General features: G+C 57.0%; 12 non-coding genes and 1 pseudogene across 12 annotated transcripts; all 13 read left to right on the top strand.

Moving 5' to 3' along the window:
* Positions 1-879: 879 nt before the first annotated feature.
* LOC120436972 lies at positions 880-1001 on the top strand (annotated as a pseudogene).
* A 1734-nt stretch (positions 1002-2735) lies between these two features.
* LOC120437016 lies at positions 2736-2854 on the top strand. The gene has a single exon (XR_005610755.1). It is a non-coding gene; the product is annotated as a 5S ribosomal RNA (ribosomal RNA).
* Positions 2855-4430: 1576 nt separating this feature from the next.
* On the top strand, positions 4431-4549 carry LOC120436942. Its single transcript, XR_005610690.1, has one exon. It is a non-coding gene; the product is annotated as a 5S ribosomal RNA (ribosomal RNA).
* Positions 4550-5782: 1233 nt separating this feature from the next.
* LOC120437010 lies at positions 5783-5901 on the top strand. Its single transcript, XR_005610748.1, has one exon. It is a non-coding gene; the product is annotated as a 5S ribosomal RNA (ribosomal RNA).
* A 1673-nt stretch (positions 5902-7574) lies between these two features.
* LOC120437015 lies at positions 7575-7693 on the top strand. Its single transcript, XR_005610754.1, has one exon. It is a non-coding gene; the product is annotated as a 5S ribosomal RNA (ribosomal RNA).
* Positions 7694-9246: 1553 nt separating this feature from the next.
* On the top strand, positions 9247-9365 carry LOC120437014. The gene has a single exon (XR_005610753.1). It is a non-coding gene; the product is annotated as a 5S ribosomal RNA (ribosomal RNA).
* Positions 9366-10931: 1566 nt separating this feature from the next.
* On the top strand, positions 10932-11050 carry LOC120437013. The gene has a single exon (XR_005610752.1). It is a non-coding gene; the product is annotated as a 5S ribosomal RNA (ribosomal RNA).
* A 1268-nt stretch (positions 11051-12318) lies between these two features.
* On the top strand, positions 12319-12436 carry LOC120436946. The gene has a single exon (XR_005610694.1). It is a non-coding gene; the product is annotated as a 5S ribosomal RNA (ribosomal RNA).
* Positions 12437-14127: 1691 nt separating this feature from the next.
* Positions 14128-14246, top strand: LOC120437012. The gene has a single exon (XR_005610750.1). It is a non-coding gene; the product is annotated as a 5S ribosomal RNA (ribosomal RNA).
* Positions 14247-15500: 1254 nt separating this feature from the next.
* On the top strand, positions 15501-15619 carry LOC120436998. Its single transcript, XR_005610736.1, has one exon. It is a non-coding gene; the product is annotated as a 5S ribosomal RNA (ribosomal RNA).
* A 1774-nt stretch (positions 15620-17393) lies between these two features.
* On the top strand, positions 17394-17512 carry LOC120437011. Its single transcript, XR_005610749.1, has one exon. It is a non-coding gene; the product is annotated as a 5S ribosomal RNA (ribosomal RNA).
* A 1780-nt stretch (positions 17513-19292) lies between these two features.
* On the top strand, positions 19293-19411 carry LOC120437009. Its single transcript, XR_005610747.1, has one exon. It is a non-coding gene; the product is annotated as a 5S ribosomal RNA (ribosomal RNA).
* A 1248-nt stretch (positions 19412-20659) lies between these two features.
* On the top strand, positions 20660-20778 carry LOC120437008. Its single transcript, XR_005610746.1, has one exon. It is a non-coding gene; the product is annotated as a 5S ribosomal RNA (ribosomal RNA).
* The last annotated feature ends 1318 nt before the right edge of the window (positions 20779-22096 follow it).

Genomic DNA, 22096 nt, shown 5'->3' with positions numbered 1-22096 from the left:
GTTGAGGCCACATAGACGACACCACGCCCTGAGTTGCGGCTGAGGCAACCTGCACCACACCACGGCCTGTGCCGCTGGCTGAGGACAACCACACCACACACTTGGCCAGTGGCTCTGGCTGAGGCCAACCACACCACACACTTGGCCTCTGCTACTGTCTGAGGCCATATTCATCACACCAGGGCCTGTGCTGCTGGCTGAGGCCATCCACATCACAAGAGGACCTGTGCTCCTTGCCGAGACCAACCACACCACACCAGGGTTTGTGGCTCTGGCTGAGGCAATCCACACCACACCAGGGTCTGTGCTTCTGGCTGGTTCCATCTGCACCACACCAGGGCCTGTGCTGATGGCTGAGGCCATCCGCACCACACCGGTCCTTCTGGCTGCTACATAGGTCATCTAAATTACTCCAGGACCTGTGATTCTGGCTGTGGACCTGTGCTGCTGGCTGAGGCACACCACACCACACCAGGGATTGTGGCTCTGGTTGAGGCCACCCAGACCACACCACGCCCTGAGTTGCGGCTGAGGCAACCTGCACCACACCACGGCCTGTGCCGCTGGCTGAGGACAACACACACCACACACTTGGCCAGTGGCTCTGGCTGAGGCCAACTACACCACACAAGGTATTGTGGCTCTGGTTGAGGCCATCTATTTCCCAACAGGGCCTGGGCTGCTGGCTGAGGCAATGTACACTACACCAGGGCCTGTGCTGCTGGTTAAATATAAATTGAGTCCTTGGGTTAGGGTATTAGGCAAGCATGCCGTTACCTTTAACACTATAGTTAAATTGGAGGGTTGTTCGCAGAACTTCAAGTACTGCCCACCTCACCACTTGATTCCATAAATTGACACTTTGTGCTGGGGCCAGCAGCTTACGGCCATACCACCACCCTGAGCACGCCCGATCTCGCCTGATCTCGGAAGCTAAGCAGGGTTGGGCTTGGTTAGTACTCGGATGGTAGACTGCCTGGGAATACCAGGTGCTGTAAGCTTTACCTTTTCATGTCATTGAACTGCTTTTGATCCAGAGAAGGAGGGTGTTGAAAACCCAAAGCAGCTGCTCATTAATGAGGGCACATTAACGACATTCCTTTTGGCGCTTTTCAGCAATGTCTTGTGCTGCCGGGTGAGGCCATCCACAACACAACGGGCATATGCTGCTAACATAGGTCATCTAAATTACACCAGGGCCTGTGGTGCAGGCTGAGGCCAAACACACCACACCAGGGCCTGTGGCTCTGGGTGAGGCCATCGACACACACACCGGGCCTGCGTTGCAGCTGAGGCAACCTGCACCACACCAGGGCCTGTGCTGCTGGCTGAGGCCACACACTTGGCCAGTGGCTCTGCCTGAGGCCACACAAAACACCAGGCCAGTGCTCTGGCTGAGGCCACCCCACACCACACCAGGGCCTGTGCTGCTGGCTGAGGCTTGGCCAGTGCTCTGCTGAGGCCACCTACACCACACCAGGTCCTGTGCTCTGGCTGAGGCCACCCACACCACACCAGGGCCTGTCTCTACTGTCTGAGGCCATATTCACACACAGGGCCTGTGCTGCTGGCTGAGGCCATCCACATCACAAGAGGACCTGTGCTCCTTGCGAGACCAACCACACCACACCAGGGTTTGTGGCTCTGGCTGAGGGCATCCACACCACACCAGGGTCTGTGCTTCTGGCTGGTTCCATCTGCACCACACCAGGGCCTGTGCTGATGGCTGAGGCCATCCGCACCACACCACCGTCCTTCTGGCTGCACCATCTAAATTACTCCAGGACCTGTGATTCTGGCTGTGGACCTGTGCTGCTGGCTGAGGCACACACACCACACCAGGGATTGTGGCTCTGGTTGAGGCCACATAGACGACACACCACGCCCTGAGTTGTGGGCTGACACCTGCACACACCACGGCCTGGCCTGTGCCGCTGGCTGAGGACACTGAGGCCACTGGCCAGTGGCTCTGGCTGAGGCCAACTACACACACACACTTGGCCTCTGCTACTGTCTGAGGCCATATTCATCACACCAGGGCCTGTGCTGCTGGCTGAGGCCATCCACATCACAAGAGGACCTGTGCTCCTTGCCGAGACCAACCACACCACACCAGGGTTTGTGGCTCTGGCTGAGGCAATCCACACCACACCAGGGTCTGTGCTTCTGGCTGGTTCCATCTGCACCACACCAGGGCCTGTGCTGATGGCTGAGGCCATCCGCACCACACCGGTCCTTCTGGCTGCTACATAGGTCATCTAAATTACTCCAGGACCTGTGATTCTGGCTGTGGACCTGTGCTGCTGGCTGAGGCACACTACACCACACCAGGGATTGTGGCTCTGGTTGAGGCCACCCAGACCACACCACGCCCTGAGTTGCGGCTGAGGCAACCTGCACCACACCACGGCCTGTGCCGCTGGCTGAGGACAACCACACCACACACTTGGCCAGTGGCTCTGGCTGAGGCCAACTACACCACACAAGGTATTGTGGCTCTGGTTGAGGCCATCTATTTCCCAACAGGGCCTGGGCTGCTGGCTGAGGCAATGTACACTACACCAGGGCCTGTGCTGCTGGTTAAATATAAATTGAGTCCTTGGGTTAGGGTATTAGGCAAGCATGCCGTTACCTTTAACACTATAGTTAAATTGGAGGGTTGTTCACAGAAACTTCAAGTACTGCCCACCTCACCACTTGATTCCATAAATTGACACTTTGTGCTGTGGCCAGCAGCTTACGGCCATACCACCCTGAGCACGCCCGATCTCGTCTGATCTCGGAAGCTAAGCAGGGTTGGGCTTGGTTAGTACTCGGATGGTAGACTGCCTGGGAATACCAGGTGCTGTAAGCTTTACCTTTTCATGTCATTGAACTGCTTTTGATCCAGAGAAGGAGGGTGTTGAAAACCCAAAGCAGCTGCTCATTAATGAGGGCACATTAACGACATTCCTTTTGGCGCTTTTTTCAGCAATGTCTTGTGCTGCCGGGTGAGGCCATCCACAACACAACGGGCATATGCTGCTAACATAGGTCATCTAAATTACACCAGGGCCTGTGGTGCAGGCTGAGGCCAAACACACCACACCAGGGCCTGTGGCTCTGGGTGAGGCCATCGACACCACACCGGGGCTCATGCTGCAGCTGAGGCAACCTGCACCACACCAGGGCCTGTGCTGCTGGCTGAGGCCAACCACACCACACACTTGGCCAGTGGCTCTGCCTGAGGCCACCTTACACAAAACACCAGGTCCTGTGCTTCTGGCTGAGGCCACCCACACCACACCAGGGCCTGTGCTGCTGGCTGAGGCCAACCACACCACACACTTGGCCAGTGGCTCTGCTGAGGCCACCTTACACTGAGGCCACCAGGTCCTGTGGCTGGCTGGTCTCCCACACCACACCAGGGCCTGTGCTGGCCTGCTGAGGCCAGGCCACCACACCACACCAGGTCCTGGCTGGCTGCCACAGGTCACCACACCAGGACCACCTGTGGCCTGTGGCTGCTGGCTGAGGCACACACACCACACCAGGGATTGTGGCCTGGCTGAGGCCACATACACCACACCACGCCCTGAGTTGCGGCTGAAGCAACCTGCACCACACCACACCAGGGCCTGTGCCGCTGGCTGAGGACAACCACACCACACTTGGCCAGTGGCTCTGGCTGAGGCCAACTACACACACACACACTTGGCCTCTGCTACTGTCTGAGGCCATATTCATCACACCAGGGCCTGTGCTGCTGGCTGAGGCCATCCACATCACAAGAGGACCTGTGCTCCTTGCCGAGACCAACTACACCACACCAGGGTTTGTGGCTCTGGCTGAGGCATCCACACCACACCAGGGTCTGTGCTTCTGGCTGGTTCCATCTGCACCACACCAGGGCCTGTGCTGATGGCTGAGGCCATCCGCACCACACCGGTCCTTCTGGCTGCTACATAGGTCATCTAAATTACTCCAGGACCTGTGATTCTGGCTGTGGACCTGTGCTGCTGGCTGAGGCACACTACACCACACCAGGGATTGTGGCTCTGGTTGAGGCCACCTAGACCACACCACGCCCTGAGTTGCGGCTGAGGCAACCTGCACCACACCACGGCCTGTGCCGCTGGCTGAGGACAACACCACACACACTTGGCCAGTGGCTCTGGCTGAGGCCAACTACACCACACAAGGTATTGTGGCTCTGGTTGAGGCCATCTATTTCCCAACAGGGCCTGGGCTGCTGGCTGAGGCAATGTACACTACACCAGGGCCTGTGCTGCTGGTTAAATATAAATTGAGTCCTTGGGTTAGGGGTATTAGGCAAGCATGCCGCTACTGTTAACACTATAGTTAAATTGGAGGGTTGTTGTTCAGAACTTCAAGTACTGCCCACCTCACCACTTGATTCCATAAATTGACACTTTGTGCTGTGGCCAGCAGCTTACGGCCATACCACCCTGAGCACGCCCGATCTCGCCTGATCTCGGAAGCTAAGCAGGGTTGGGCTTGGTTAGTACTCGGATGGTAGACTGCCTGGGAATACCAGGTGCTGTAAGCTTTACCTTTTCATGTCATTGAACTGCTTTTTTATCCAGAGAAGGAGGGTGTTGAAAAACCCAAAGCAGCTGCTCATTAATGAGGGCACATTAACGACATTCCTTTTGGCGCTTTTCAGCAATGTCTTGTGCTGCCGGGTGAGGCCATCCACAACACAACGGGCATATGCTGCTAACATAGGTCATCTAAATTACACCAGGGCCTGTGGTGCAGGCTGAGGCCAAATACACCACACAGGGCCTGTGGCCAGGGCCTGTGGCTCTGGGTGAGGCCATCGACACCACACTGGGGCCTGTGCTGCAGCTGAGGCAACCTGCACCACACCAGGGCCTGTGGCTGAGGCTGGCTGGCTCTGGCTGAGGCCAACTACACCACACCACTTGGCCTGTGGCTCTGGCTGAGGCCACCCACACCACACCAGGGCCTGTGCTGCTGGCTGAGGCCAACTACACACACCACACCTGGCCCTGGCTGAGGCCAACCACACCACACACACTCTGGCACTGCTACTGTCTGAGGCCATATTCATCACACCAGGGCCTGTGCTGCTGGCTGAGGCCATCCACATCACAAGAGGACCTGTGCTCCTTGCCGAGACCAACTACACCACACCAGGGTTTGTGGCTCTGGCTGAGGCAATCCACACCACACCAGGGTCTGTGCTTCTGGCTGGTTCCATCTGCACCACACCAGGGCCTGTGCTGATGGCTGAGGCCATCCGCACCACACCGGTCCTTCTGGCTGCTACATAGGTCATCTAAATTACTCCAGGACCTGTGATTCTGGCTGTGGACCTGTGCTGCTGGCTGAGGCACACTACACCACACCAGGGATTGTGGCTCTGGTTGAGGCCACCTAGACCACACCACGCCCTGAGTTGCGGCTGAGGCAACCTGCACCACACCACGGCCTGTGCCGCTGGCTGAGGACAACTACACACACACACTTGGCCAGTGGCTCTGGCTGAGGCCAACCACACCACACAAGGTATTGTGGCTCTGGTTGAGGCCATCTATTTCCCAACAGGGCCTGGGCTGCTGGCTGAGGCAATGTACACCACACCAGGGCCTGTGCTGCTGGTTAAATATAAATTGAGTCCTTGGGTTAGGGTATTAGGCAAGCATGCCGTTACCTTTAACACTATAGTTAAATTGGAGGGTTGTTCGCAGAACTTCAAGTACTGCCCACCTCACCACTTGATTCCATAAATTGACACTTTGTGCTGTGGCCAGCAGCTTACGGCCATACCACCCTGAGCACGCCCGATCTCATCTGATCTCGGAAGCTAAGCAGGGTTGGGCTTGGTTAGTACTCGGATGGTAGACTGCCTGGGAATACCAGGTGCTGTAAGCTTTACCTTTTCATGTCATTGAACTGCTTTTGATCCAGAGAAGGAGGGTGTTGAAAACCCAAAGCAGCTGCTCATTAATGAGGGCACATTAACGACATTCTTTTGGCGCTTTTCAGCAATGTCTTGTGCTGCCGGGTGAGGCCATCCACAACACAACGGGCATATGCTGCTAACATAGGTCATCTAAATTACACCAGGGCCTGTGGTGCAGGCTGAGGCCAACACACCACACCAGGGCCTGTGGCTCTGGGTGAGGCCATCGACACCACACCGGGGCCTGTTGCAGCTGAGGCAACCTGCACCACACCAGGGCCTGTGCTGCTGGCTGAGGCCAACTACACCACACACTTGGCCAGTGGCTCTGCCTGAGGCCACCTTACAAAACACCAGGTCCTGTGCTTCTGGCTGAGGCCACCCACACCACACCAGGGCCTGTGCTGCTGGCTGAGGCCAACCACACACACACTTGGCCAGTGGCTCTGCCTGAGGCCACCTTACACCACACCAGGTCCTGTGCTTCTGGCTGAGGCCACCACACCACACCAGGGCCTGCTACTGTCTGAGGCCATATTCATCACACCAGGGCCTGTGCTGCTGGCTGAGGCCATCCCACACACACAGAGGACCTGGTCAGACCAACCACACCACACCAGGGTTTGTGCTGGCTGAGGTCATCCACACCACACCAGGGCCCTGTGATTCCATCTGTGGCCTGTGCTGCTGGCTGAGGCCACACCACACCACACCATTGTGGCTCTGGCTAAATTACACCACACTGACTGTGGCCTGGCTGACCAGGGCTGGCTGAGGCAACCACACCACACTGAGGCAACCTGCACCACCACGCCTGTGTGGCCCTGGCTGGCCCTGGCTGAGGCCACCACACCACACACTGGCTGGCTCTGGCTGAGGCCTGGCTGAGGCCCACACCACTTGGCCTCTGCTACTGTCTGAGGCCATATTCATCACACCAGGGCCTGTGCTGCTGGCTGAGGCCATCCACATCACAAGAGGACCTGTGCTCCTTGCCGAGACCAACCACACCACACCAGGGTTTGTGGCTCTGGCTGAGGCAACTACCACACCACACCAGGGTCTGTGCTTCTGGCTGGTTCCATCTGCACACCACACCAGGGCCTGTGCTGATGGCTGAGGCCATCCGCACCACACCGGTCCTTCTGGCTGCTACATAGGTCATCTAAATTACTCCAGGACCTGTGATTCTGGCTGTGGACCTGTGCTGCTGGCTGAGGCACACTACACCACACCAGGGATTGTGGCTCTGGTTGAGGCCACCTAGACCACACCACGCCCTGAGTTGCGGCTGAGGCAACCTGCACCACACCACGGCCTGTGCCGCTGGCTGAGGACAACTACACCACACACACTTGGCCAGTGGCTCTGGCTGAGGCCAACCACACCACACAAGGTATTGTGGCTCTGGTTGAGGCCATCTATTTCCCAACAGGGCCTGGGCTGCTGGCTGAGGCAATGTACACCACACCAGGGCCTGTGCTGCTGGTTAAATATAAATTGAGTCCTTGGGTTAGGGTATTAGGCAAGCATGCCGTTACCTTTAACACTATAGTTAAATTGGAGGGTTGTCGCGTAACTTCAAGTACTGCCCACCTCACCACTTGATTCCATAAATTGACACTTTGTGCTGTGGCCAGCAGCTTACGGCCATACCACCCTGAGCACGCCCGATCTCGTCTGATCTCGGAAGCTAAGCAGGGTTGGGCTTGGTTAGTACTCGGATGGTAGACTGCCTGGGAATACCAGGTGCTGTAAGCTTTACCTTTTCATGTCATTGAACTGCTTTTGATCCAGAGAAGGAGGGTGTTGAAAACCCAAAGCAGCTGCTCATTAATGAGGGCACATAAACGACATTCCTTTTGGCGCTTTTCAGCAATGTCTTGTGCTGCCGGGTGAGGCCATCCACAACACAACGGGGGCATATGCTGCTAACATAGGTCATCTAAATTACACCAGGGCCTGTGGTGCAGGCTGAGGCCAGGCCAACACACCACACCAGGGCCTGTGGCTCTGGGTGAGGCCATCGACACCACACCTTGGGGGCCTGCGTTGCAGCTGAGGCAACCTGCACCACACCAGGGCCTGTGCTGCTGGCTGAGGCCAACTACACCACACACTTGGCCAGTGGCTCTGCCTGAGGCCACCTTACACACACACCAGGTCCTGTGCTTCTGGCTGAGGCCACCACACCACACCAGGGCCTGTGCTGCTGGCTGAGGCCACCACACCACACACTTGGCCTGTGGCTCTGCCTGAGGCCACCTTACACCACACCAGGTCCTGTGCTTCTGGCTGAGGCCATCCACACCACACCAGGGCCTGTGCTGCTGGCTGAGGGCACACCGGTCCTTCTGGCTACACAGGTCACACACACCAGGACCTGTGATTCTGGCTGTGGACCTGCTGCTGGCTGAGGCACACTACACCACACCAGGGATTGTGGCTCTGGCTGAGGCCACACACCACACCACGCCCTGCTGAAGCAACCACACCACCACGGCCTGTGCCGCTGGCTGAGGACAACACACCACACACTTGGCCAGTGGCTCTGGCTGAGGCCAACTACACACACACTTGGCCTCTGCTACTGTCTGAGGCCATATTCATCACACCAGGGCCTGTGCTGCTGGCTGAGGCCATCCACATCACAAGAGGACCTGTGCTCCTTGCCGAGACCAACTACACCACACCAGGGTTTGTGGCTCTGGCTGAGGCAATCCACACCACACCAGGGTCTGTGCTTCTGGCTGGTTCCATCTGCACCACACCAGGGCCTGTGCTGATGGCTGAGGCCATCCGCACCACACCGGTCCTTCTGGCTGCTACATAGGTCATCTAAATTACTCCAGGACCTGTGATTCTGGCTGTGGACCTGTGCTGCTGGCTGAGGCACACTACACCACACCAGGGATTGTGGCTCTGGTTGAGGCCACCTAGACCACACCACGTCCTGAGTTGCGGCTGAGGCAACCTGCACCACACCACGGCCTGTGCCGCTGGCTGAGGACAACTACACCACACACTTGGCCAGTGGCTCTGGCTGAGGCCAACTACACCACACAAGGTATTGTGGCTCTGGTTGAGGCCATCTATTTCCCAACAGGGCCTGGGCTGCTGGCTGAGGCAATGTACACTACACCAGGGCCTGTGCTGCTGGTTAAATATAAATTGAGTCCTTGGGTTAGGGTATTAGGCAAGCATGCCGTTACCGTTAACACTATAGTTAAATTGGAGGGTTGTTCGCGTAACTTCAAGTACTGCCCACCTCACCACTTGATTCCATAAATTGACACTTTGTGCTGTGGCCAGCAGCTTACGGCCATACCACCCTGAGCACGCCCGATCTCGTCTGATCTCGGAAGCTAAGCAGGGTTGGGCTTGGTTAGTACTCGGATGGTAGACTGCCTGGGAATACCAGGTGCTGTAAGCTTTACCTTTTCATGTCATTGAACTGCTTTTGATCCAGAGAAGGAGGGTGTTGAAAACCCAAAGCAGCTGCTCATTAATGAGGGCACATTAACGACATTCCTTTTGGCGCTTTTCAGCAATGTCTTGTGCTGCCGGGTGAGGCCATCCACAACACAACGGGCATATGCTGCTAACATAGGTCATCTAAATTACACCAGGGCCTGTGGTGCAGGCTGAGGCCAAACACACCACACCAGGGCCTGTGGCTCTGGGTGAGGCCATCGACACCACACGGGGCCTGTGTTGCAGCTGAGGCAACCTGCCTGTGCTGCTGGCTGAGGCCAACCACACACACACACTTGGCCAGTGGCTCTGGCTGAGGCCAGGTCCTGTGCTTCTGGCTGAGGCCACCCACACCACACCAGGGTCCTGTGCTGCTGGCTGAGGCCACACACACACACCACACACACACTTGGGCCTGTGGCTCTGCCTGAGGCCACCTTACACCACACCAGGTCCTGTGCTTCTGGCTGAGGCCACCCACCACACCACACAGGGCCTGTGCTGCTGCTGGCTGAGGCCATCCGCACCACACCAGGGGCCTGCTGCTGGCACCAGGTCATCTAAATTACACCAGGACCTGTGGCTGGCTGTGGACCTGTGCTGCTGGCTGAGGCACACCACACCACACCAGGGATTGTGGCTCTGGTGAGGCTAGGCTGAGGCACACCACGTCCTGAGTTGCGGCTGAGGCAACCTGCACCACACCACGGCCTGTGCCGCTGGCTGGCTGAGGACAACCACACACACACTTGGCCTGGCTCTGGCTGAGGCCAACACACACACACCAGGGCCTCTGCTACTGTCTGAGGCCATATTCATCACACCAGGGCCTGTGCTGCTGGCTGAGGCCATCCACATCACAAGAGGACCTGTGCTCCTTGCCGAGACCAACTACACCACACCAGGGTTTGTGGCTCTGGCTGAGGCAATCCACACCACACCAGGGTCTGTGCTTCTGGCTGGTTCCATCTGCACCACACCAGGGCCTGTGCTGATGGCTGAGGCCATCCGCACACACACCGGTCCTTCTGGCTGCTACATAGGTCATCTAAATTACTCCAGGACCTGTGATTCTGGCTGTGGACCTGTGCTGCTGGCTGAGGCACACCACACCACACCAGGGATTGTGGCTCTGGTTGAGGCCACCCAGACCACACCACGCCCTGAGTTGCGGCTGAGGCAACCTGCACCACACCACGGCCTGTGCCGCTGGCTGAGGACAACCACACCACACACTTGGCCAGTGGCTCTGGCTGAGGCCAACTACACCACACAAGGTATTGTGGCTCTGGTTGAGGCCATCTATTTCCCAACAGGGCCTGGGCTGCTGGCTGAGGCAATGTACACCACACCAGGGCCTGTGCTGCTGGTTAAATATAAATTGAGTCCTTGGTTTGGGGTATTAGGCAAGCATGCCGTTACCTTTAACACTATAGTTAAATTGGAGGGTTGTTCGCAGTAACTTCAAGTACTGCCCACCTCACCACTTGATTCCATAAATTGACACTTTGTGCTGTGGCCAGCAGCTTACGGCCATACCACCCTGAGCACGCCCGATCTCGTCTGATCTCGGAAGCTAAGCAGGGTTGGGCTTGGTTAGTACTCGGATGGTAGACTGCCTGGGAATACCAGGTGCTGTAAGCTTTACCTTTTCATGTCATTGAACTGCTTTTGATCCAGAGAAGGAGGGTGTTGAAAACCCAAAGCAGCTGCTCATTAATGAGGGCACATTAACGACATTCCTTTTGGCGCTTTTCAGCAATGTCTTGTGCTGCCGGGTGAGGCCATCCACAACACAACGGGCATATGCTGCTAACATAGGTCATCTAAACACACCAGGGCCTGTGGTGCAGGCTGAGGCCAAACACACACCACACCAGGGCCTGGTGCTGGCTGAGGCCATCGACACCACACCAGGGCCTGTGGCTCTGGCTGAGGCAACCTGCACCACACCAGGGCCTGGCCTGCTGGCTGAGGCCAACCTACACCACACACTTGGCCAGTGGCTCTGCCTGGCAACCTGAGGCCACCACACCACACCAGGGCCTGTGCTGCTGGCTGAGGCCAACTACACACCACACACTGTCTGGCTGGCCAGTGGCTCTGCCTGAGGCCACCCACACACACACCAGGTCCTGTGCTCTGGCTCTGGCTGAGGCCACCACCACACACACCAGGGCCTGTGCTACTGTCTGAGGCCATATTCATCACACCAGGGCCTGTGCTGCTGGCTGAGGCCATCCACATCACAAGAGGACCTGTGCTCCTTGCCGAGACCAACCACACCACACCAGGGTTTGTGGCTCTGGCTGAGGCAATCCACACCACACCAGGGTCTGTGCTTCTGGCTGGTTCCATCTGCACCACACCAGGGCCTGTGCTGATGGCTGAGGCCATCCGCACCACACCGGTCCTTCTGGCTGCTACATAGGTCATCTAAATTACTCCAGGACCTGTGATTCTGGCTGTGGACCTGTGCTGCTGGCTGAGGCACACACACACCACACCAGGGATTGTGGCTCTGGTTGAGGCCACCTAGACCACACCACGTCCTGAGTTGCGGCTGAGGCAACCTGCACCACACCACGGCCTGTGCCGCTGGCTGAGGACAACCACACCACACACTTGGCCAGTGGCTCTGGCTGAGGCCAACTACACCACACAAGGTATTGTGGCTCTGGTTGAGGCCATCTATTTCCCAACAGGGCCTGGGCTGCTGGCTGAGGCAATGTACACACACCAGGGCCTGTGCTGCTGGTTAAATATAAATTGAGTCCTTGGGTTGGGGTATTAGGCAAGCATGCCGTTACCTTTAACACTATAGTTAAATTGGAGGGTTGTTCGCGTAACTTCAAGTACTGCCCACCTCACCACTTGATTCCATAAATTGACACTTTGTGCTGTGGCCAGCAGCTTACGGCCATACCACCCTGAGCACGCCCGATCTCGTCTGATCTCGGAAGCTAAGCAGGGTTGGGCTTGGTTAGTACCGGATGGTAGACTGCCTGGGAATACCAGGTGCTGTAAGCTTTACCTTTTCATGTCATTGAACTGCTTTTGATCCAGAGAAGGAGGGTGTTGAAAACCCAAAGCAGCTGCTCATTAATGAGGGCACATTAACGACATTCCTTTTGGCGCTTTTCAGCAATGTGTCTTGTGCTGCCGGGTGAGGCCATCCACAACACAACGGGCATATGCTGCTAACATAGGTCATCTAAATTACACCAGGGCCTGTGGTGCAGGCTGAGGCCAAACACACCACACCAGGGCCTGTGGCTCTGGGTGAGGCCATCGACACCACACCGGGGCCTGCGTTGCAGCTGAGGCAACCTGCACCACACCAGGGCCTGTGCTGCTGGCTGAGGCCAACCACACCACACACTTGGCCCAGTGCTCTGCCTGAGGCCACCTTACAAAAAACACCAGGTCCTGTGCTTCTGGCTGAGGCCACCTACACCACACCAGGGCCTGTGCTGCTGAGGCCTGACACCACACACTTGGCCAGTGGCTGCTGGCCTGAGGCCACCACACACACACCTTGTCCTGTGCTGGCTGAGGCCACTACACCACACCAGGGCCTGTGCACTGGCTGAGGCCACATCACACACTGTGCTGCTGGCTGACATCCACACCAGGGCCTGTGTGAGCAGGGTTTGTGCTGCTGGCTACACACACAGGGCCTGTGCTGCTGGCTGAGGCCCCGCACCACACCACCTCAGGCCAGCCACACACCACACCAGGGCCTGTGCTTCTGGCTGCCTGCTGCTGCTGGCACACACCACCAGGGCCTGTGGCCTGGCTGGCTGAGGCCACTGGCTGAGGTCATCTACATTACACCACCTGATTCTGCTGTGCTGCTGGCTGAGGCTGAGGCACCACACCACACCAGGGATTGTGGCCTGTGGTCCTGGCTGAACCCACACCCACACACGGGCCACACTGGCACTGGCCAGTGGCTCTGGCTGAGGCCAACACACCACACACTTGGCCTCTGCTACTGTCTGAGGCCATATTCATCACACCAGGGCCTGTGCTGCTGGCTGAGGCCATCCACATCACAAGAGGACCTGTGCTCCTTGCCGAGACCAACTACACCACACCAGGGTTTGTGGCTCTGGCTGAGGCACCACACCACACCAGGGTCTGTGCTTCTGGCTGGTTCCATCTGCACCACACCAGGGCCTGTGCTGATGGCTGAGGCCATCCGCACACACACCGGTCCTTCTGGCTGCTACATAGGTCATCTAAATTACTCCAGGACCTGTGATTCTGGCTGTGGACCTGTGCTGCTGGCTGAGGCACACTACACCACACCAGGGATTGTGGCTCTGGTTGAGGCCACCTAGACCACACCACGCCCTGAGTTGCGGCTGAGGCAACCTGCACCACACCACGGCCTGTGCCGCTGGCTGAGGACAACCACACCACACACTTGGCCAGTGGCTCTGGCTGAGGCCAACTACACCACACAAGGTATTGTGGCTCTGGTTGAGGCCATCTATTTCCCAACAGGGCCTGGGCTGCTGGCTGAGGCAATGTACACTACACCAGGGCCTGTGCTGCTGGTTAAATATAAATTGAGTCCTTGGGTTGGGGTATTAGGCAAGCATGCCGTTACCGTTAACACTATAGTTAAATTGGAGGGTTGTTCGGCGTAACTTCAAGTACTGCCCACCTCACCACTTGATTCCATAAATTGACACTTTGTGCTGTGGCCAGCAGCTTACGGCCATACCACCCTGAGCACGCCCGATCTCGTCTGATCTCGGAAGCTAAGCAGGGTTGGGCTTGGTTAGTACTCGGATGGTAGACTGCCTGGGAATACCAGGTGCTGTAAGCTTTACCTTTTCATGTCATTGAACTGCTTTTGATCCAGAGAAGGAGGGTGTTGAAAACCCAAAGCAGCTGCTCATTAATGAGGGCACATTAACGACATTCCTTTTGGCGCTTTTCAGCAATGTCTTGTGCTGCCGGGTGAGGCCATCCACAACACAACGGGCATATGCTGCTAACATAGGTCATCTAAATTACACCAGGGCCTGTGGTGCAGGCTGAGGCCAAATACACCACACCAGGGCCTGTGGCTCTGGGTGAGGCCATCGACACCACACCGGGGCCTGCCTGCTGCAGCTGAGGCAACCTGCACCACACCAGGGCCTGTGCTGCTGGCTGAGGCCAACACACACACCACACACCACACTTGGCCAGTGCTGCTGCCTGAGGCCACTCACACCACACCAGGCCTGTGGCTCTGGCTGAGGCCACCACACCAGGGCCTGTGCTTCTGGCTGAGGCCACCACACACCACACCACTTGGCCTGTGCTACTGTCTGAGGCCATATTCATCACACCAGGCCAGTGCTCTGGCTGAGGCCATATTCACACCACACCACTTGCCTGTGCTGCTGCTGGCTGAGGCCATCCACATCACAAGAGGACCTGTGCTCCTTGCCGAGACCAACTACACCACACCAGGGTTTGTGGCTCTGGCTGAGGCAACCCACACCACACCAGGGTCTGTGCTTCTGGCTGGTTCCATCTGCACCACACCAGGGCCTGTGCTGATGGCTGAGGCCATCCGCACCACCACCGGTCCTTCTGGCTGCTACATAGGTCATCTAAATTACTCCAGGACCTGTGATTCTGGCTGTGGACCTGTGCTGCTGGCTGAGGCACACTACACCACACCAGGGATTGTGGCTCTGGTTGAGGCCACCCAGACCACACCACGTCCTGAGTTGCGGCTGAGGCAACCTGCACCACACCACGGCCTGTGCCGCTGGCTGAGGACAACTACACCACACACTTGGCCAGTGGCTCTGGCTGAGGCCAACTACACCACACAAGGTATTGTGGCTCTGGTTGAGGCCATCTATTTCCCAACAGGGCCTGGGCTGCTGGCTGAGGCAATGCACACTACACCAGGGCCTGTGCTGCTGGTTAAATATAAATTGAGTCCTTGGGTTGGGGTATTAGGCAAGCATGCCGTTACCGTTAACACTATAGTTAAATTGGAGGGTTGTTCGCGTAACTTCAAGTACTGCCCACCTCACCACTTGATTCCATAAATTGACACTTTGTGCTGTGGCCAGCAGCTTACGGCCATACCACCCTGAGCACGCCCGATCTCATCTGATCTCGGAAGCTAAGCAGGGTTGGGCTTGGTTAGTACTCGGATGGTAGACTGCCTGGGAATACCAGGTGCTGTAAGCTTTACCTTTTCATGTCATTGAACTGCTTTTGATCCAGAGAAGGAGGGTGTTGAAAACCCAAAGCAGCTGCTCATTAATGAGGGCACATTAACGACATTCCTTTTGGCGCTTTTCAGCAATGTCTTGTGCTGCCGGGTGAGGCCATCCACAACACAACGGGCATATCTGCTAACATAGGTCATCTAAATTACACCAGGGCCTGTGGTGCAGGCTGAGGCCAAACACACCACACCAGGGCCTGTGGCTCTGGGTGAGGCCATCGACACCACACGGGGCCTGCGTTGCAGCTGAGGCAACCTGCACCACACCAGGGCCTGTGCTGCTGGCTGAGGCCAACCACACCACACACTTGGCCAGTGGCTCTGCCTGAGGCCACCTTACAAAACACCAGGTCCTGTGCTTCTGGCTGAGGCCACCTACACCACACCAGGGCCTGTGCTGCTGGCTGAGGCCAACTACACACACACTTGGCCAGTGGCTCTGCCTGAGGCCACCCACACCACACCAGGTCCTGTGCTTCTGGCTGAGGCCACCTACACCACACCAGGGCCTGTGCTACTGTCTGAGGCCATATTCATCACACCAGGGCCTGTGCTGCTGGCTGAGGCCATCCACATCACAAGAGGACCTGTGCTCCTTGGCGAGACCAACTACACCACACCAGGGTTTGTGTGACTCTGGCTGAGGCAATCCACACCACACCAGGGTCTGTGCTTCTGGCTGGTTCCATCTGCACCACACCAGGGCCTGTGCTGATGGCTGAGGCCATCCGCACCACACCGGTCCTTCTGGCTGCTACATAGGTCATCTAAATTACTCCAGGACCTGTGATTCTGGCTGTGGACCTGTGCTGCTGGCTGAGGCACACACACACCACACCAGGGATTGTGGCTCTGGTTGAGGCCACATAGACGACACCACGTCCTGAGTTGCGGCTGAGGCAACCTGCACCACACCACGGCCTGTGCCGCTGGCTGAGGACAACTACACCACACACTTGGCCAGTGGCTCTGGCTGAGGCCAACTACACACACACACTTGGCCTCTGCTACTGTCTGAGGCCATATTCATCACACCAGGGCCTGTGCTGCTGGCTGAGGCCATCCACATCACAAGAGGACCTGTGCTCCTTGCCGAGACCAACTACACCACACCAGGGTTTGTGGCTCTGGCTGAGGCAATCTACACCACACCAGGGTCTGTGCTTCTGGCTGGTTCCATCTGCACCACACCAGGGCCTGTGCTGATGGCTGAGGCCATCCGCACCACACCGGTCCTTCTGGCTGCTACATAGGTCATCTAAATTACTCCAGGACCTGTGATTCTGGCTGTGGACCTGTGCTGCTGGCTGAGGCACACTACACCACACCAGGGATTGTGGCTCTGGTTGAGGCCACCTAGACCACACCACGTCCTGAGTTGCGGCTGAGGCAACCTGCACCACACCACGGCCTGTGCCGCTGGCTGAGGACAACTACACCACACACTTGGCCAGTGGCTCTGGCTGAGGCCAACTACACCACACAAGGTATTGTGGCTCTGGTTGAGGCCATCTATTTCCCAACAGGGCCTGGGCTGCTGGCTGAGGCAATGTACACTACACCAGGGCCTGTGCTGCTGGTTAAATATAAATTGAGTCCTTGGGTTAGGGTATTAGGCAAGCATGCCGTTACCTTTAACACTATAGTTAAATTGGAGGGTTGTTCGCGTAACTTCAAGTACTGCCCACCTCACCACTTGATTCCATAAATTGACACTTTGTGGTGGGGCCAGCAGCTTACGGCCATACCACCCTGAGCACGCCCGATCTCGTCTGATCTCGGAAGCTAAGCAGGGTTGGGCTTGGTTAGTACTCGGATGGTAGACTGCCTGGGAATACCAGGTGCTGTAAGCTTTACCTTTTCATGTCATTGAACTGCTTTTGATCCAGAGAAGGAGGGTGTTGAAAAACCCAAAGCAGCTGCTCATTAATGAGGGCACATTAACGACATTCCTTTTGGCGCTTTTCAGCAATGTCTTGTGCTGCCGGGTGAGGCCATCCACAACACAACGGGGCATATGCTGCTAACATAGGTCATCTAAATTACACCAGGGCCTGTGGTGCAGGCTGAGGCCAAATACACCACACCAGGGCCTGTGGCTCTGGGTGAGGCCATCGACACCACACAGGGCCTGCTGCGTTGCAGCTGAGGCAACCTGCACCACACCAGGGCCTGTGCTGCTGGCTGAGGCCAACTACACCACACACTTGGCCAGTGGCTCTGCCTGAGGCCACCTTACAAAACACCAGGTCCTGTGCTTCTGGCTGAGGCCACCTACACCACACCAGGGCCTGTGCTGCTGGCTGAGGCCAACTACACCACACACTTGGCCAGTGGCTCTGCCTGAGGCCACCTACACACACACCAGGTCCTGTGCTTCTGGCTGAGGCCACCACACCACACCAGGGCCTGCTGCTACTGTCTGAGGCCATATTCATCACACCAGGGCCTGTGCTGCTGGCTGAGGCCATCCACATCACAAGAGGACCTGTGCTCCTTGGCGAGACCAACTACACCACACCAGGGTTTGTGACTCTGGCTGAGGCAATCTACACCACACCAGGGTCTGTGCTTCTGGCTGGTTCCATCTGCACCACACCAGGGCCTGTGCTGATGGCTGAGGCCATCCGCACCACACCGGTCCTTCTGGCTGCTACATAGGTCATCTAAATTACTCCAGGACCTGTGATTCTGGCTGTGGACCTGTGCTGCTGGCTGAGGCACACTACACCACACCAGGGATTGTGGCTCTGGTTGAGGCCACATAGACGACACCACGTCCTGAGTTGCGGCTGAAGCAACCTGCACCACACCACGGCCTGTGCCGCTGGCTGAGGACAACTACACCACACACTTGGCCAGTGGCTCTGGCTGAGGCCAACTACACCACACACTTGGCCTCTGCTACTGTCTGAGGCCATATTCATCACACCAGGGCCTGTGCTGCTGGCTGAGGCCATCCACATCACAAGAGGACCTGTGCTCCTTGCCGAGACCAACTACACACCACACCAGGGTTTGTGGCTCTGGCTGAGGCAATCTACACCACACCAGGGTCTGTGCTTCTGGCTGGTTCCATCTGCACCACACCAGGGCCTGTGCTGATGGCTGAGGCCATCCGCACACACCGGTCCTTCTGGCTGCTACATAGGTCATCTAAATTACTCCAGGACCTGTGATTCTGGCTGTGGACCTGTGCTGCTGGCTGAGGCACACTACACCACACCAGGGATTGTGGCTCTGGTTGAGGCCACCTAGACCACACCACGTCCTGAGTTGCGGCTGAGGCAACCTGCACCACACCACGGCCTGTGCCGCTGGCTGAGGACAACACACACCACACACTTGGCCAGTGGCTCTGGCTGAGGCCAACTACACCACACAAGGTATTGTGGCTCTGGTTGAGGCCATCTATTTCCCAACAGGGCCTGGGCTGCTGGCTGAGGCAATGTACACTACACCAGGGCCTGTGCTGCTGGTTAAATATAAATTGAGTCCTTGGGTTAGGGTATTAGGCAAGCATGCCGTTACCTTTAACACTATAGTTAAATTGGAGGGTTGTTCGCGTAACTTCAAGTACTGCCCACCTCACCACTTGATTCCATAAATTGACACTTTGTGGTGGGGCCAGCAGCTTACGGCCATACCACCCTGAGCACGCCCGATCTCGTCTGATCTCGGAAGCTAAGCAGGGTTGGGCTTGGTTAGTACTCGGATGGTAGACTGCCTGGGAATACCAGGTGCTGTAAGCTTTACCTTTTCATGTCATTGAACTGCTTTTGATCCAGAGAAGGAGGGTGTTGAAAAACCCAAAGCAGCTGCTCATTAATGAGGGCACATTAACGACATTCCTTTTGGCGCTTTTCAGCAATGTCTTGTGCTGCCGGGTGAGGCCATCCACAACACAACGGGGCATATGCTGCTAACATAGGTCATCTAAATTACACCAGGGCCTGTGGTGCAGGCTGAGGCCAAATACACCACACCAGGGCCTGTGGCTCTGGGTGAGGCCATCGACACACACACACACGGGCAGGGCCTGCGCTGCGCTGCAGGCTGAGGCACCACACCCAGGGCCTGTGCTGCTGGCCACACACTGGCTGGCCAGTGGCTCTGCCTGAGGCCACCTTACAAAACACCAGGTCCTGTGCTTCTGGCTGAGGCCACCTACACCACACCACGGCCTGTGCCGCTGGCTGAGGACAACTACACCACACACTTGGCCAGTGGCTCTGGCTGAGGCCAACTACACCACACACTTGGCCTCTGCTACTGTCTGAGGCCATATTCATCACACCAGGGCCTGTGCTGCTGGCTGAGGCCATCCACATCACAAGAGGACCTGTGCTCCTTGCCGAGACCAACTACACCACACCAGGGTTTGTGGCTCTGGCTGAGGCAATCTACACCACACCAGGGTCTGTGCTTCTGGCTGGTTCCATCTGCACCACACCAGGGCCTGTGCTGATGGCTGAGGCCATCCGCACCACACCGGTCCTTCTGGCTGCTACATAGGTCATCTAAATTACTCCAGGACCTGTGATTCTGGCTGTGGACCTGTGCTGCTGGCTGAGGCACACTACACCACACCAGGGATTGTGGCTCTGGTTGAGGCCACCTAGAGAGACACACCACGTCCTGAGTTGCGGCTGAGGCAACCTGCACCACACCACGGCCTGTGCCGCTGGCTGAGGACAACTACACCACACACTTGGCCAGTGGCTCTGGCTGAGGCCAACTACACCACACAAGGTATTGTGGCTCTGGTTGAGGCCATCTATTTCCCAACAGGGCCTGGGCTGCTGGCTGAGGCAATGTACACTACACCAGGGCCTGTGCTGCTGGTTAAATATAAATTGAGTCCTTGGGTTAGGGTATTAGGCAAGCATGCCGTTACCGTTAACACTATAGTTAAATTGGAGGGTTGTTCGGCGTAACTTCAAGTACTGCCCACCTCACCACTTGATTCCATAAATTGACACTTTGTGCTGTGGCCAGCAGCTTACGGCCATACCACCCTGAGCACGCCCGATCTCGTCTGATCTCGGAAGCTAAGCAGGGTTGGGCTTGGTTAGTACTCGGATGGTAGACTGCCTGGGAATACCAGGTGCTGTAAGCTTTACCTTTTCATGTCATTGAACTGCTTTTGATCCAGAGAAGGAGGGTGTTGAAAAAACCCAAAGCAGCTGCTCATTAATGAGGGCACATTAACGACATTCTTTTGGCGCTTTTCAGCAATGTCTTGTGCTGCCGGGTGAGGCCATCCACAACACAACGGGGCATATGCTGCTAACATAGGTCATCTAAATTACACCAGGGCCTGTGGTGCAGGCTGAGGCCAAAACACACACACCAGGCCTGTGGCTCTGGGTGGCCATCGACACCACTGGGGCCTGAGGCAGCTGAGGCAACACACACCAGGGCCTGTGCTGCTGAGCAGCTACACCACACACTTGGCCAGTGGCCTGCTGACACACACCAGGGCCTGTGCTGCTGGCTGAGGCCAACCACACCACACTGCTGGCCACACTCTGCCTGGCTGGCCACCTTACAAACACACCAGGTCCTGTGCTGGCTGAGGCCACCTGCCACACACACCAGGGCCTGTGCTGCTGGCTGAGGCCCACCACACCACACACACCAGGCCTGTGCCGCTGGCTGAGGACAACTACACCACACACACTTGGCCAGTGGCTCTGGCTGAGGCTGCACCACACCTGCGGCCTGTGCTGGGCCCCACACACACCACACTACTGCTGAGGCCATATTCATCACACAGGGCCCTCTGCTACTGTCTGAGGCCATATTCATCACACCAGGGCCTGTGCTGCTGGCTGAGGCCATCCACATCACAAGAGGACCTGTGCTCTCTGCCGAGACCAACCACACCACACCAGGGTTTGTGGCTCTGGCTGAGGCAATCTACACACCACACCAGGGTCTGTGCTTCTGGCTGGTTCCATCTGCACCACACCAGGGCCTGTGCTGATGGCTGAGGCCATCCGCACCACACCGGTCCTTCTGGCTGCTACATAGGTCATCTAAATTACTCCAGGACCTGTGATTCTGGCTGTGGACCTGTGCTGCTGGCTGAGGCACACCACACCACACCAGGGATTGTGGCTCTGGTTGAGGCCACCTAGACCACACCACGTCCTGAGTTGCGGCTGAGGCAACCTGCACCACACCACGGCCTGTGCCGCTGGCTGAGGACAACTACACACCACACACTTGGCCAGTGGCTCTGGCTGAGGCCAACTCACCACACAAGGTATTGTGGCTCTGGTTGAGGCCATCTATTTCCCAACAGGGCCTGGGCTGCTGGCTGAGGCAATGTACACTACACCAGGGCCTGTGCTGCTGGTTAAATATAAATTGAGTCCTTGGGTTGGGGTATTAGGCAAGCATGCCGTTACCGTTAACACTATAGTTAAATT

Source organism: Oreochromis aureus, unplaced genomic scaffold, assembly GCF_013358895.1.
Source record: "Oreochromis aureus strain Israel breed Guangdong unplaced genomic scaffold, ZZ_aureus HiC_scaffold_368, whole genome shotgun sequence".
In the NCBI taxonomy this organism is placed as follows: Eukaryota; Metazoa; Chordata; class Actinopteri; order Cichliformes; family Cichlidae; genus Oreochromis; species Oreochromis aureus.
Note: the sequence above shows the minus strand (reverse complement) of the source record. Positions and strands in the feature narration are given on the sequence as shown.